Raw genomic sequence first — 17,481 nt, forward strand, 5'->3', positions numbered from 1 at the left:
GAAGCCATCTGTGGTTGAACAAGTATTTAATAAGTAGGGAGAGAAGTCAGCAAAAGCACTATCTCTTAATTTCTTTTTGTAACACTAAAATGCCATAAATTATTTTCACTATTGAATTATAATTAGAGTAATATTAAAGAATTCCAGAAAGCATATGCTTTGTAAAAGCTAACCCTAGAAAGTGTACGGGAGGTAAGGAAGATCAGCAGTGTCAGGCAGAGGATGAGAAGAGAATGTTGTTTGGTTGTGAAATATCATCAAAGTGTGTCTGCATTATATTATTTGAAGTACTGAGGATATCTAGAAACCTGGACATGCCATTATTTATTTTCTAAAGCAAAAGCACACCAAAGGCCAAGCATAAATGACTTTTTAATTGATTAATTATTTGGTATTATTTGCCACTACTCCTCTCCATTTACATTTGATCATCACAAACTACCTGCTTACTAATCAAAATGTTCTCTTAATGTTTTATTTACTTTATGGTATGTGTCCAAAGAACAAAATAAAACTTCTTGATACATGTGATCTCTGAAGAGCAATATTTTAGATAATTATTTGTTCTAATATAGCATTCTGTGTTTAAGAACTAATTCTCATTGGTTTGAATATAAATTCTTACTTGTTTATATTTGACATTCTGTTTGACCCATGTTTTCTCCTTGGCTTTTGAAAATGTTGACAAATTCTCAATATACATCATTTTGTATTCTCATGGATGAACCACTCTCTTTCTTAGCAGTTAGCAAAATCTACTTCTATGTCATCAGCCAACTGGCCCTATTGCTGCCTCTGAACTCCGATTTTTAACAAGTTCCAAGATTCTTTGGGGGAAAATTGCAAGTGGAAGAAATATGAGCATTTGTTGAGATTCTCTACTATCTTATTAGAATATCATGTTTCTTGTCTCTTGTGGAGTAGAATTCTCACTTGTGAAAATGTTTCCCATCCAATAATTTTTCAAGGGTCCCAGGAGAATTCCTGGTCAATTAAAACTGAGAACTCTGTTACATAGTCTTCCTGAAGTCCAGGACCTCGCAGAGTGTTTGGGTAAAGAATAACATGCCAAAGTACACATTTTTGTTATTCAGAACAACAAAGTCCACAAAAACTGAAAGAAATTATTGTCAAAACTTTATATACCTATTTGGCTTTTATTTAAAAAAATTTTTTTAATGTTTTTATTTATTTTTGAGAAAGAGAGGGAGACAGAGTACTAGCGAGGGGTGGACAAAGAGAGAGGAAGACGCAGAATCTGAAGCAGGCTCCAGGCTAGGAGCTGTCAGCACAGAGCCCAATGCGGGGCGGGGCTCGAATTCACAAACTGCAAGATCATGACCCGAGCTAAAGTCGGACGTTCAACCAACTGAGCCACCCAGGTGCCCATACCTATTTGGCTTTTAAAGTGCAGTGATTTATTTACTTTAGCCAGCCTGGCAAATTAACCTTACAAATGTAAGACTCTTTTCTCTCAACATTCACTCCTATGAGACTATTAACACTCAAATGGGCCCAGGTGTCACCCACATGAAAAATATTCTTGCATGTACATCTGTAGTCCTTGCATGTGGCCATATTCTATAAGTTCAGTCCTTATATTATAAAGCCTTATAATTGAATCTAATAATAACTAGTGCCTTATATTTATTTATACAGTGCATTTTTAAATATTTATTTATCTTTCAGGGGGGGAGAGAGAGAGAGAGAGAGAGAGAGAGAGAGAGAGAGAGAGAGAGAGAATGTGCACGCAAGAGGGAGAAGGGCACAGAGAGAGGGGGACACAGAATCTGAAGCAGGCTCCAGGCTCTGAGCTGTCAGTACAGAGCCTGACACAGGGCTCAAACTCACAGACCAGGAGATTGTGACCTGAACTGAAGTCTGATGCTTAACTGACTGAGCCACCCACATGCCTCACAGGGCTTTTGACCTTAAAAATTTTTTTCACCTTCAATTTATTTTAATATTAGGATAATGCCTTATGATATTTGAATCATTTTAATTTTCTGTCACTAGAATGCATTAAACAGATCGCAAACCAAATTCTGTAATATTTTTTTAAAAAAGGCTATATATATTATATGTCAGAAATAACTATATTCCATGTGAAGAAAGTATTGGTTCTACTTTGCTCCAAAGAGCCTGTGCAATATCTGAAATATTGTCATTAGTTCAGGATATCACTCTGTAAGAGCAGCAAATGGAGGCTATCCAGATTAAGCGTATTCTGCAGGGCATTTCTATGAAGAGTAGTTGAAATAGCTTGGAATGGTTATCTGGGAAAAGAAACACTAAAGGCTTCTGTGCAGTACTATAGGAATAAATAAAGACCAGTCGATGGAAGTTAGAAAGAGATGGAATTAAATTTATCTGAAGGAATATATTTATTATACATGCTGTATAATTCTTGCCTAGAGCTTTCACAGAAAATGTTTATTGTCGTAGATGACCAAAGATGAATACATTAAACTTTCTACAAAAGGAGTGCTCTCATCTCCACTGCATGTATAGACAGAGACTGTATAAATTTTGATTGAAAATGTTGCAGAAAGAATTCCTACATTGGGGGTGATGTTGGATATGTTCCACTTCTTAGTTGCTTTTCATATTTATGTATTTGGAGTTCCATAAATTCTTATCCATATTAAAGAGCCTTATATTGGTGTCTCTATGTTAAAAATAACTTTTACAAGATCAAATTTTCCTTTTAATGTGAAAGGTTTTCCCCTGACTTTGTAGATTTGAAAGTTTAATTTAGACTGAGTATCTTAGGAATTCATAGCCTGGCTTATTCAAAAGGGTCACAACGTCAAAATCACCAGTTCCAGACCATAGAATTCTAAGTTGTTTTCTTGCTAAGCCTCAATGTAACACATGTTTCTAAGTAGGAAATGTTCTTAATTCTGATGAGAATTTTGGATTTCAACTCCATTTCTAGTTTCTGATCTGGTTCCACCTTTGGTTAGTGATGTCAAGACCTAGTCTGATACCATATGGTGCAGCAGTAGCAGTCAACCTTGCTTCTTACCTTGACCTGATTTATAGTTCATGCTTCCCTTCCTGGCTTTGGCAGTCCTTCACTATTCACTAAATACAAACACTCTGTGGTTTTTCCAATACAAGAATAATTGGTGATAAGACCTAAAGGGACATGAGGAAGGGGGCAATACAGTATGGGGTGAGGCAGGGTCCTCCAATACTACCTTTCCTGTGCCTTATTCTCAGTGTCTTGCTCTCATCCTTTTGTTACCTTCAGAAAATCTTTTATAATACTACTGAGACCACACATTCCTGGACATATAAACACCATATTAACAAATATCTCTGTAATATATTCTCCAAGACAGTATTTGGATATTTCCAAGTCATCTGACTTGGAATATGCTAGCTTTTGTTCATTCCTTATTTGCACGTGTGGGAAGCTCAATTTCTCCATGGAAGATGTCTGTAGTTTTTCTTTTTTTCTTTTTTAAAAATAGACTTTATTTTTTAGAGCAGTTTTAGGTTTACAGCAAAATTGAGCGGGAGGTGCAATATTTCCCTCCTACCTCCTGCCCTTATACATGTGTAGCCTCATCTATTATCAACATCCCCCACCTGCACATCATTATCATGCAGATTGCATAGTTTACATTAGGGTTCACTCTTAGTGTTGTACATCCCATGTGTTTGGACAAATTTATAATGACCTGTATCTACTGTTATGGTATCTTACAGAATAGTTTCGTTGCCCTAAACATCCTCTGTGCTCCACATATTTAATTCTTCCTCTTTACAACCCCCTGGTAACCTCTGATACCATTACTGTCTCCATACTTGTGCCTGTTCCAGTATGCCATATAGTTGGAATCATCCAGAATGTAGCCTTTTCAGATTGGCTGCTTTCATGTAGTAATACACATTTAAGTTTCCTCTATGTCTTTTCATGGTTTGATATGCATTTCTTTTCAGTGCTGAAAAATATTCTGTTGTCTGATTCTACTACAGTTCATCCATTCACCTACTGAAGGATATCTTGTTTGTTTTCATGTTTGGCAAAATTATGAATAAAGCTGCTATAGACATATGTGCAGATTTTTGCATGAACGTAAGTTTCACCTTTATTGGAAAATACTAAAGAGAATGATTGCATAGTTAGAGTATGTTTAACTTTATAAAAAAAGTCTCAAAATCATTCCAATGTGTGGCTCTATCATTTTGCACTTCCACCAGGAATGAAATAAAGTTCCTGTTGCTCCATATCCTTTCCAGCATTTGGTGGTGTTAGTTCTGGATTTCAGCTATTCTATTAAGTGTGTAGCAGTATCTTACTGTTTCAATCTGCATTTTCCTGGGACAGATGATGTGGAACACCTCTACATATGCCTGTTTGCCATTGGTATGTCTTTTTTGGTAAGGCATCTGTTACAGTCTTCAGATTATTTTTAAATCAGATTGGTTGTTTACTTGTCATTGAATTTGAAGTATTCTTTGTATGTTTTAGATAACAGTCTTTTATCAGTGTGTCGTTTGCAAATATTTTCTCTCATTAGGTGTTTTGTCTTCTCTTTACAATGCCTTTGACAGCAGAAACTGTCAATTTTAATGAAGTCTTCTTCTCAGTTCTCTCACGGAGCATGTCTTTGGTGTTGTGTTCAAAAATTTAACTTAAAAAGTCATTGCCAAACCCAAGATCATTTAGATTTTCTCCTATGTTATCTACTAAGAATTTTATGGTTTTGCATTTTACAGTTAGATTTATGCTTCATTTTGAGTTAATTTTTGTGAAGGGTGTAAAGTCCGTGTCTAGATTTTTGTGTGTGTGGATGTCCACTTGTTCCAGCACCGTTTTCTGAAAAGACTATCTTTCTCCGTTGTATTTCCTTTGCTCCTTTGTTGAAGATCAGTTGACTGTATTTATATAGGCCTTTTTATGGGCTATTTCTGTTCCATCGATCTGTTTTTTTCTATTCTTTCAACAATACCATATTCTCTTCATTACTGTAGCTTTTATAGTAAACTTGAAATCACATAGTGTCAATCCTTCAATATTGTGTTGGCTATTCTTTTGCCAACTTCATACAAACTTTAGAATCAGCTTGTTGACATTCACAAAATAACTTTCTGGGATTTTGATTAAGATCAAAACGGAAAGACTGGCATCTTGATAATTTTAAGATTTCCTTCCCATGAACATGGAATGTGTTTCTATTTATTTATATCTTTCATTTATTTCATCAGAATTTTGCAGTTTTTCTCATACAGATTTGTGCATGTTTTGTTAAATTTATAACTTAGTATGTATTTCATTTTGGGGAGTGTTGATGTAAATAGAATCGTTTTTAATTGCCAATTCCAGTTGTTCATTGTTGGTTTATAGGACAGTGTTGACTCTTGTGTATTAACCTTGTATTTTGCAATCTTGCTGTTTATTAGTTTCAGGAAGTTTTTTTTTTGTTTGTTTGTTTTCCTTCAAGATTTTCTACATAGACAGTCATCTCATCTGCAAACAAACACAGTTGTTTCTTCCTTCTACAACAGTGTACCTTTTATTTCCTTTTCTTATTACATTAGTTAGGACTTCCAGTACGATGTTGAAACAGAGCGGTGAGAAGAGACTTTGCTTTGTTCGTGATCTTAGTGAGAAATTTTATAGTTTTTCACCATTAAGTATGATGTTAGCTGCAGGCTTTTTAAAATAGGTATTCTTTATGAGGTTCAGAAGGGTTCTCTTATCTCCCTAGTGCCAATAATTTTTATCATGAATGGCTGTTGGGTTTTGTCATATACTTTTTCTGCGGGTATTCATATGTTCTTATTTTTCTTCTTAGCTTGTTGATGTGATATATTTATTAATTGATTTTGGACTATTTCAGCAGCTTTGAATAATTATTTTTATACATTGTCATATTTGATTTATGTTGAGGATTTTGCATTTATGTTTCTGATAAATATTGGCCTATAGTTTTATTATAATGTCATTGTCTGGTTTTGATGTTGGAGTAATTCTGGACTCTAGATTGAGTTTGGAAGTGTTACATCTATCTTTAAAAGGCAATTGTAGAGAATTGGTATAATCTCTTCCTTAAATGTTTAATAGAATTCACCAATGAACCCATCTAGTGGGTGTTGGTCCTTGCTGTTTTGGAAGGTTATTAATTATTGATTCAACTTATTTAATAGAAATAAGCCTATTCAGGAGTGCCTGGGTGGCTCAGTCAGTTAAGTGGCTGACTCTTGACTTCAGGTCATGATCTCAAGGTTCATGAGGTCAGCCCTGTGTTGGGCTCTGCTATGACAGTGCAGAGCCTGCTTGGGATTCTCTGTCTTTGCCACTCCCCCACACTCTCTTTCTCTCTCTCTCTCTTACATTAAATAAATAAACTTTAAAAAGTAAAGAAATAAGCCTATTCAGATTGTCTTTTTCTCCTTGTATGAGTTTTGGCAGGTTGTCTTTCAAGAATTGATCCATTTCATCTTGGTCGTTAAATTTATGGGCGTAGAGTTGTTCATAATATTCTTTTAGTATCATTTTGATATCCATGGTATTAGTATTTATGTCCCTTCTTTCATTTCTAATGGTAGTAGTTTGTGTCCTCTTTTTTTTTCTTAGCTTGACTAGAGGCTTATAAATTTTATTGATCTTTTTAAAGTTTTGTTGACAGTCTCTGTTGATTCCCATTTTTCAATCTCATTGGTTTCTTCTCCAAGTTTTGTTCCTTGTGTTTACTTTGAATTTGCTCTTCTTTTTCTAGTTGCCTAAGGTAGAAACTTAGGTTATTTATTTTAGAACTTTCTTATTTTTATTATTATTTTTTAAAGTTTGTTTATTTTTGAGAGAGAGAGAGAGAGAGAGAGAGCGAGCGAGCAGGGGAAGGGCGGAGAGAGAGGAAGAGAGAGGATCCCAAGCAGGCTCCATGCTATCAGTGCAGAGCCTGATATGGGCCTTGAACCAAGAGGAAACCAAGAGCCAGCGCTTAACTGACTTAGCCACCCATGTGCCCAAGAGTTTTCTTATTTTTTAATCCATGCATTTAATGTTGTGAATTTCCCTCTAAGCACTGCCTTTGTTGCATCCCACCAATTTTGATAAGTTGTATTTTCATTTTCATTTAGTTAAAAATAGTTTAAAATTTTTCTTGGATTTCTCCTTTGATTTATGTGTTAATTAGAAGTGTGTTGTTTAATCTCCAAGTGCTTGGGGATTTTCTAGCTATCGTTCTGTTATTGATTTCTAGTTAAATTCTATTGTGGTCTGGGTGCAGACTTGATATGATATATATTCTTTTAAATTTGTTGAAGTGTATTTTATGGCCAACAACGTGGTGTATCTTTGTAAATGTTCCATGTGAGCTTGAGAAGAATGTGTTTTCTGCAGTTGTTGGATAAAGTAGTCTGTAGATGTCAATTATATCTAGTTGATTGATGGTGCTTTTTACTTCAGCTATGTCTTTGCTAATATTCTTCCTGTTGGGTATGTCCATTTCTGTTAGAGTAGTGATGAGGTGTCAAACTGTGATAGTGATTTCATCTATTTCTCCTTGCCATTCTAACAGTTTTTGCCTCAAATATCTTTATGTTCTGTTAAGTGCATACGTGTTAAGGATTGTTATATCTTCTTGGAGACCTGACCCCTTTATCATTATGTAATGTCTTCATTCTTGAAAACTTTCATGCTTTGAAGTCTGTTCTTTCTGAAATTAACATAGCTATTTCTGTTTTTTTTTAATTAGTGTTAGCATGGTATATCTGTCTCCATTTACTTTTAATCTATATGTGTCTTTATATTTAAAGTGAATTTCTCATAGACAACATATAAATGGGTTCTGTTTTTTTACTTACATTGACAATTTCTATTAATTGGTGTATTTAGACCACTGATATTCAAAGTGTTTATTGATATAGTTACCACATTTGTTACTGGTTTTATTTGATGCCTTTGTTCTTCTCATTTTTTCTTTCAAACTTTTCTTTCATTTGTGGTTTTTTTATTTAGATTTTTTTTAATGTTTATTTATTTTTGAGAGAGGGAGAGAGAGAGAGAGGCAGAGAGAGAGGGAGACAGAATCCAAGCAGGCTCCAGACTCCGAGCTGTCAGCACGGAGCCTGACACGGGGCTTGAACTCACAGACCACAAGATCAGGACCTGGGCTGAAGTTAGATGCTCAACCTACTGAGCCACCCAGGCGCCCCTCATTTGTGGTTTTAATTGAGCATTTATATAGTTCCACTTTACTTCTTTCTTAGTATATCTGTTATAATTTTTAAAAAAAATTTTTTCATGGTTGCCCCAGAGTTTGCAATACACATTGTCAGCTAATCAAATTACACTATACCACTTCATGGGTAATGTTAGTACCTTAAAATAACAAAATAATCTTAATTCTTCCCTCCTATATCTTGTATACTTGCTGCCTTTCATTTTAAGCATTATATGTATACATTTTCAAATACATTGTTGCTATTATTTTGAACAAACTTATGTATTTAATCAATTAAGAATAAGAAAAATAAGAATTTTTATTTTACCATTACTTATTTCTCTCCAGTGTTCTTCCTTTAAGTAGATCCAAGTTTCTGGCCGATATCATTTTCTTCCTTTCTGAAGGATTTAACATTTCCTACAAGGCTAGTCTATTGGCAACAAATATCTCAGGTTTGCTTGTCTGAGAAAGTCTTATTTCTCTGTCATCTTTGAAGAATAATTTCACAGGGTACAGAATTCTAGGTTGGTGGGGTTTTATTTTTTCAACACTTTAAATATTTCATTCCACTGTCCTTTTGTTTGCATGGTTTCTGAGGAGAAATCAGATATAATTCTTATCTTTGCTTTCCTCCATAGGTATGATTTTTTTTTTCTTCCAGATTCTTTCAGGACATTTACCGTATCTTTGATTTTCTGTAGTTTGAATGAGGTATGCCTCAGTGTATATTGTGCATTTATCCTGCTTGCTGTTCTCTGAGCTTCCTGGATCTGTGGTTTGGTGTCTGACACTAATGTGGAGAAATTCTTAGTTATTATTTCATTAAATATTTCTTCTGTTCCTTTCTCTTTCTTCTTCTGGCATTACCATTACACATATCATACACATAACTGTTGCCCCACAGTTCTTGGAATATTCTATTTTATCTTTCCCTTTGGTTTTCAGTTTTGGAGGTTTCTACTGAGATATCCTCAAGCTAAGAAATTCTTTCCTCTGCCATGACCAGTTGACAAGTAAGTACCTCAAAGGCATTCTTCATTTCTGATAGTGTTTTTGATATATAATACTGTTTTTTGGTTCTTTCTTAGAATTTCCATCTCTCTGCTTACACTAGCCATCTGTTCTTGCATGCTGTTTACTCTATCCATTGGATAAGTGGATATTAATCATAGTTGTTTTAAATTCAGAGTCTGATGATTCCAACATTCCTGTGCCTCTGGTTTTGATGCTTATTCTGTGTCTGTCTCTTTTCCCTGTTGGTATGCCTTGTAATTTTCCCCTGATAGCTGGCATGATATCCCAGGTAAAATAACTGCTGTTTTTAGGCTATTAGTAATGTAGTAGTAAGATGAGGATGGGGAGAGGAAGAATGCTATAGTCTCATGAGTAGGTCTCAGTCCTTTAGTGGGCTTGTACCTTTGGACTTCCTAAGTGCTTGTTAGTATCCCCTCTCTCCTTGGGCAGGATAGGATGACTAAGGGTGGGCTGGAATTAAGTATTCCCTTCCTCCAGGTCATTTAGGCTCTGATAAAATCCCAGCAGGATAGGGTCTGGTTAATTTCTCCTGCGGGCAAGACATGTTAAGAATAGAATGCCCTTTTGTGTTTCAAAATGGTTACTTTTCCCCTTCCCTGACTGGAATTTCTCCAATATTCGCTGTGAGAACCTGGTCAAGCTTCTGGAGGTGAAACTCACAAAAATATGCCTCTGCCTGCCTTGACTGTATTCCCCTGGAGCTTTTGATTCTGAGTTGTCTGCATTGGGCCTCCAGAAATTTATCAATTACTGTTTAGGTTTTCCTACCCTGGCCCTGGTTCTGTTACTCTGTGGTGGTTTCTGCTTGTGCACTTCTGCTCTATTAAGTTGTGATTCTGTGTATTTGCCAATTGGTCTCTCCAATTTTGGGGACAGCAGTTTGCCCTGTGACCTTACTTCTTTTACAGATCTAAGAAGAATTGTTGATTTTTCAATTTGTTTCAGCTTTTTGCTTGTTCGGATTTAGTGGTGACTTCCCAGCTTCTTGTATACTGGACTAGAAACCAGAAGTCTGCTCTTGTTTTTACAAGTACTCAGAATGTGTCAATTTGATGACTTTTTTCTTCTAATGTTGGAACAGATAATATTAATTATTTTCTTTTTTTTTTCAAATTTTAATTTAAATTTCAGTTAAGTAACTTACAGTATAATTTAGTTTTAGGTGTAGAATTTAGTTATTCATCACTTATATGTAATACCCAGTGCTCATCACACCAAGTGCCCTCCTTTATACCATGACCCATGTAACCCACCCCCCTTTCCACCTCTCCCTCAGCAACCCTCAGTTCTCTGTAGCCAAGAGTCTGTTTTATGGTTTGCCTCTATTTTTTCCTCCCCCCCATGTTTATCTGTTTTATTTCTGAAATTCCTCATGTAAGTGAAATCACAGTAGCATTATCAACAATAGCCAAATTATGGAAAGAGTCCAAATGTCCCTCTACTGATGACTGGATAAAGAAGATGTGGTATATGTATGTGTGTGTGTGTGTGTGTGTGTGTGTGTGTGTACACACACACACACACAATGGACTATTACTCAGCCATAAAAAAAGAATGTAATCTTGCCATTTACCATGATGTGGATAGAGCTAGAGAGTATTATGCTAAGCAAAATATTAATCACTTTATATTTCAAAATATACCCCTACCCCTGGCAAAAGTCAATTTATTTTTATAAGTAACAAAACATTTAAAGCATTATTTTGTGTATTATAGGATACTTTTCTCACATAAATCTATTCTAAGCATTATTTAAGTTATAAAATTGATATTTTTAACTTTTTTATTTTTTATTTTTTTAAATTTACATCTAAATTAGTTAGCATATAGTGCAAGAATGATTTCAGGAGTAGATTCCTTAGTGCCCCTTACCTATTTAGCCCATCACCCCTCCCACAACCCCTCCTGTAACCCTCAGTTTGTTCTCCGTATTTATGAGTCTCTTCTGTTTTGTCCCCCTCCCTGTTTTTATATTATTTTTGTTTCCCTTCCCTTACGTTCATCTGTTTTGTCTTTTAAAGTCCTAATATGAGTGAAGTCATATGATTTTTGTCTTTCTCTGACTGACTAATGTCACTTAGCATAATACCCTCCAGTTCCATCCACATAGTTGCAAATGGCAAGATTTCATTCTTTTTGATTGCCGAGTAATACTCCATTGTATATATATACGACATCTTCTTTATCCATTCATCCATCGATGGCCATTTGGGCTCTTTCCATACTTTGGCTATTGTTTATAGTGCTGCTATAAACATGGGGGTGCATGTGTCCCTTCAAAATAGCGCACCTGTATCCCTTGGATAAATGCCTAGTAGTGCAATTGCTGGGTCGTAGGGTAATACTATTTTTAGTTTTTTGAGGAACCTCCATACTGTTTTCCTGAGTGGCTGCATCAGCTTGCATTCCCATACAATTGATATTCTAACTCCATTTCAGAAAATATGTTGCTCTTTTATGTACATTGGATTACACAAACTCTGTCTAGCAGGATACTGTATTCTTGTTCTACTTCTCCACTAGGTATATTAGTTAGGTTGAGCCGTCCTACCTACATGGTCAAATTGATCAGTGAACCATATGTTGCCAGGCCACTTTTGCATCTCCTTAAGAAGCATGTGTATTACCTGGAGACCCTGGACTTGGACCTGGCTCAGCAACTACATGAAACTTTGAATTCTAAGATATATTGGATGCTGGCTTTATATTAGGTAAGAACACTAAAAATTATTATATGAGAAAAAAATGTGTGGATATTGGCCATTTAAGGAGAGGTGAGTTGCTATACCCTGTCTTTGACCTCCCACATTTATTCCTCTTCTTTCTTCCTCTGAAATTCTCTTTATTGTTCTGAATCCAGTTCCTCTGATATTATTGGTTATGATCCAGTTTCTCCTTCCATAGTGATAATCATGTGATCTGGTTTCACCACAGTGATTGTTTTAAATGTGGACACATTATCCACACTGAGTTAAACAATTTTTAGGCGGGGGGTAGTGTGTAGATACTATGTGTTTCTCTTCCTTGGGATAATAAGTTTAAATCTTTTTTTTTTTTATTTTTGAGAAAGAGAGAGACAGAGTGTGAGCAGGGTGGAGTCAGAGAGAGTGGGAGACACAGAACCTGAAGCAGACCCCAGGCTCTGAGCTCTTAGCATAGAGCCCAACATGGGGCTTGAACTCATGAACCAGGGGATCATGACCTGAGCCAAAGTCAGACGCTTAACTAACTGAGCCACCCAGGCACCTCGGATATTAACTTTTAGAATGGCATAATCCAGAGCTACTTTCCTCTTCCCTGCACAATTACAGGAAGCCATTTTATTTTTTTTTATGTTTATTTATTATTTATTTTGGGAGAGAGAGGGAGAGAAATAGATAGCTAGCTAGTAGGGAAGGAGCAGAGAGAGAGGGAGAGAGAGAGAGAGAGAGAGCGAGAGATAGCTAGTAGGGAAGGAGCAGAGAAAGAGGGAGACAGAATCCCAAGCAAGCTTCACACTATCAGTGTGGAGCCTGGTGTGGGGCTCATACTCACAAACTGTGAGTTCATGACCTGAGCTGAAACCAAGTGTTGGATGCTTAACTGACTGAACCACCCAGGTGCCCCAGAGGTAGCCATTTTAAATGGAGGAAAAAGAGGCCAGTGAGGTTAGGATGAAGAAAAAGAATGAATCCTGACGATACTGTCGCATACCAGCAAATCTGCAGCTGTGCCTAAGAGAGAACACGAGGCAGCCAAATTAGCTGGGTGAGAAACTCACTTTACATTGATGTCTCACATGAGTTCTTGTACTTTGAAGAAGATCCATTACTAGGTATTACTAGGTTGATGCTGACTTGATAAAATCACTTGAAGACAGAGTTATCACAGGGTATGCATTTATTGTTTAAAATTGCCCTTTTGTTGCTTTGCCTTTTATGATTGTTTTGTACATTTTTCTGTTGTTGAAGTAGGAAAATGTATGAAGATGTACTTCATGTAAAAGATACCAAATACTTCTTTTTCACTGATTTCCACTAAAGGGCTAGCAATGGATAAGATCAATATGCTATATGGTCTCTGTTCAGACAATAAATAAGAGGGCTCCTGGTTGTCTCAGTCAGTTAAGCATCTGAGTCTTGATATCAGATCAGGTCATGATATCATGGTTCGTGAGATCAAGTCCAGCATTGGGCTTTGCACTCTCAGTGAGGAGCCTGCTTGGGTTCTCTCTCCCTCTCTCTCTGCCCCTCCCCTGCTGCTCTCTCTCTCTCTCTCTCTTTCAAAATAAATAAATAAACTTAGAAAAGGAAACATAAATAAGAAACTAAGTCATTCTTTCCTTAAACTTCACTGAACAATTCTAGTTGTTTTTGCAAAGTAGAGATATATTCTTAAAATATACAAAATCAGTGAGAACTATGCTTTAAATGTATTTTATTACAGAACTCAACTTTGTTAATAAAAAAATCCCAAACATTATCCATTTAGGTTCATGGATGGTGTGGGATTGAGACCATAAATCACTGGGCACTGTCATTACCAGCAAATTGAGAAACATTTAATGAGTGTTTTTTGGTGGGTTGCACTGTATGGATTAATCTTTTAGAAGCAGTTGCTTATTTGAATGGGGATGGAATTTATATATCTAATTTTGATAAGGATTATAGGCAGTATTCAAATTTGAATCGGAAACCTGGTATTGTAAAACATCTGCTGATTGTGGAGAGAAATAAAGTAAGCAAGTAAGAAATGTCAGAGGATCTGGTAACTAACATGGTGGTACTTGTGGTGAATTGCTATTCTAGGCTGTAAGAAAGGGGTCACTACTCTGAGTCTTGGGCACCCAAATAAAGCCTGTAGTGACTTGTACTCATGTTCTTGATAATTCCCTAAATCTATGGACAAAGGCAGGAAATGAAAAAAAAGGTTTTAAGGGTGATGTTTTGGCAATTTAGATAATGGCACACTGAATATGTCTGGCTATTTGGTAATTTCTAGATTCTCTAAGGAAGAAAATAAATTTTTTTTCTTGTTCTCACTTTGTTACATTTATCAAATCATTTCTTTTATTTAACAACAGCTGATTATTTCTTCAGATGCAAAATCCTTTAATATGTCAAATGTTTTCAAGGAAATGTGAAACTAAAACCACTCATACTCTTTATTTAAAATTTTTTTATTCACTAATTCAGCAATCGTATTTTTAGAGAACACCTAATAATGCTAAGAAGTGTTATAACTACTGGGATATACAGATTAACATGTACAGCCCATGTTTGGTAATATAAATTGAAGAAGGAGGGAGTTGAACACATAATTTCAATAAAGTAAAAACTACTGTATTACAAGTTCTAAAGGGCACTAAAGAGAAGATGCATTAAATTGCCTAGAGAGTGACATACTTAATAGTTTAAAAATGCTTATGTGTTTGATGGATAGAAAAATGTAAAGAGGGGGGCGCCTGGGTGGCGCAGTCGGTTAAGCGTCGACTTCAGCTCAGGTCACAATCTCGCGGTCCGTGAGTTCGAGCCCCGCGTCGGGCTCTGGGCTGATGGCTCAGAGCCTGGAGCCTGTTTCCGATTCTGTGTCTCCCTCTCTCTCTGCCCCTCCCCCGTTCATTCTCTGTCTCTCTCTGTCCCCAAAATAAATAAATGTTGAAAAAAAAATTAAGAAAAATGTAAAGAGGGATCTAGGCATGTACAAAAGACTGGGAACTAGAAAGAACACAAGGCTTTCTGAGAACTATAAGTAGTTCCAACTGGCCAAAGAACAGGCTGTGTGTGTGTGTGTGTGTGTGTGTGTGTGTGTGTGTATGTGTGTGTGTGAAATAGAAGGAGAGAAAACTGTTTGCATTACTTAAGGATTTTAAGGATTGTTTTATGTTGAGGAACAGATTTGCCAGATTTTTTTTTTACATTTATTTATTTTTGAGAGACAGAGCACAAGTGAGGGAAGAGCAGGTAGGGAGGGAGAATCCAAAGCAGGCTCCAGGCTCTGAGCTGTCAGCACAGAGCCCGACACGGGGCTCAAACTCATGAACTGTGAGATCATGACCTGAGCCAAAGTCAGACGCTTAACCGACTGAGCCCCCCAGGTGCCCCGCCAGATTTTTAAAAAAATTTTTAATGTTTATTCATCTTTGAGAGACAGAGTGCAAGAGGGGAGGGGCAGAGAGAGAGAGGGAGGCACAGAATCTGAAGCAGGCTCCAGGCTCTGAGCTGTCAGCACAGAGCCTGACGTGGGGCTCAAACTCACGAACTGCGAGATCCTGACCTGAGCCAAGGTTGGTTGCCTAACTGACTGAGCCACCCAGGTGCCCCAGGCTTACCAGATTTTAAGTGGTGAAGAAATATGTTCACATTTTCTCTTTTAGAAACATTGTACTGGTTTCAGTATGCCTTAATTGAAGCTGCATGGAATTGAAGGTTAGAAGACAAGTTTATAGCCATAGTACAAGTTGATAAAAATCTGTACTATATTACTGGTAAAGGGAATGGGGGAGGGTGCATACTTGGAAGATGTTTTAGGGGATAGATGACAGACAGCTGAGAACATGAAATGAAGGTGATGAAGGTAAAGAAGTGGTCTAGATTCTTGGCTTGGGCTAATGGATGGACTAACAAGCTAATAATAAATAGTGAAGAATGAGAAAGCAGATTTCGGGGGAAAGGTAACGAATTCAGTTTTTCACATCCTGTGCTTGAGGTATTTGAGGGATAATCAGGTGGACACATCCAGAAGACAGTTATACATAAGGTTCTAGACCACAGGACAAGCCACTGACTAGGATAGAAGTCATTAAAGAACATGTAACAGTTGAAATCATCACTGTATGGAGAAGAGTAAACCTGCAAGGTTCACATCATGAGTAACACTAATAATTAGAGGAAAATGTTACTGAAAAGGAGTAGAGTAGTCATGACAGTAGGAAAAAGAAAAAGTAGTGTCATGGAAGCCATGAGCAAGAGAGACATCCAAGAAGTAGGAGTGGTCAGTATTATGAGATACTGTATTCAGATTTAGGAAGATAAAGGTTGAAGGAATCCATGGATTTATCATTTAAAAAATTGTTGGGAGTCTTTAACAAGATTATTACAGTAGTTATGGAAGCCAAAACACATTTTGAATACTCCATCAGCTCAGTGTAATAGAGTCCTGACAAATTCATAAAAAGATATGATTGTTTATCTTTCTTGTTTCTTTTCTTTTGCTATGTCACAGAACTAGAACAGCCAGAGAGGTACAGCTAGTGCTTCGGTGCCGGGTACTGTATGCTTTATGACCTTTTAAAAAAATGTAACAGCACATAATGTAACTAGGTTTCTATTTTCCCAGCATAGAGTTAAGACAGTAACTTTCTGTTTCCAAGTGGCTAGTAAATCTCAAATAGGAGTGGAAGCCAGGCATAATGTACAATTGTTATTCTATCTAAATGCATTTGATTTCTTAGTTCTCTTTGTTTCCAATTTTTCCAATTAAAGATGGTTGATGCTATTACACTTTATATAACTGAAAGCATAAACAAATCCAGATGGATTATTATAAGAAAAGGAGATATTTTACTCGGTGACAACCTTGGAACATATTAGAAAGATTTTTGAATGGAGTGATGTCCACTAATTGACTTTAAAGTCAACATTTGAAGATATAAACAACTAACCACTGGTGTGTAAAAAGAGATGTTTGTAAGAATTTATGGCAAACTTGTGATTTAATCCTTAGTCCTTGTATGTAAAAATGTTATTTCTATGTTTATATCTCTGCTATAAAGTCTTTGTTACATTATGTTTTTTTACATAAAAACAAGTGGTCATTAAGATAAACATCTTGTAATGCTACAGGCTAATATTTCTATCAGGTGATAACAAAACCCTCAATTTTTAATTTAAATTTATCCTTTTTCTTGCCCTCCTTCCCCCAACTAGATAAATATTTTATAAAATAATGTGATTAGGAACACAAGGATTTGGAGTTGATTTGAATGATGGTTTTTTGTTTACTTTTGTAAATTCTATTTGTTTCTTGATATTTTACATCTTAAATTTCTTTTCAGCCATTCTGTTTTGTAAAATTACTTCCATGGGTTTTACAAAATATATTTTCTAAAATAATGCTTCAAAGTTTTAAACTAATTAACGGATGGTATTTTCCTTCCCTAGAATTTCGTCCCATGACCTTTATCTCAGCTTTCATTACCAAACGTACAAATCCTACCTTAGTCATCCTCCTCATAATTCATTCCTTTGATCCCTAGTGGACTTTGGAATATAGGCATTTGAGA

The sequence above is a fragment of the Acinonyx jubatus genome, chromosome C1, assembly GCF_027475565.1.
Source record: "Acinonyx jubatus isolate Ajub_Pintada_27869175 chromosome C1, VMU_Ajub_asm_v1.0, whole genome shotgun sequence".
NCBI lineage: Eukaryota > Metazoa > Chordata > Mammalia > Carnivora > Felidae > Acinonyx > Acinonyx jubatus.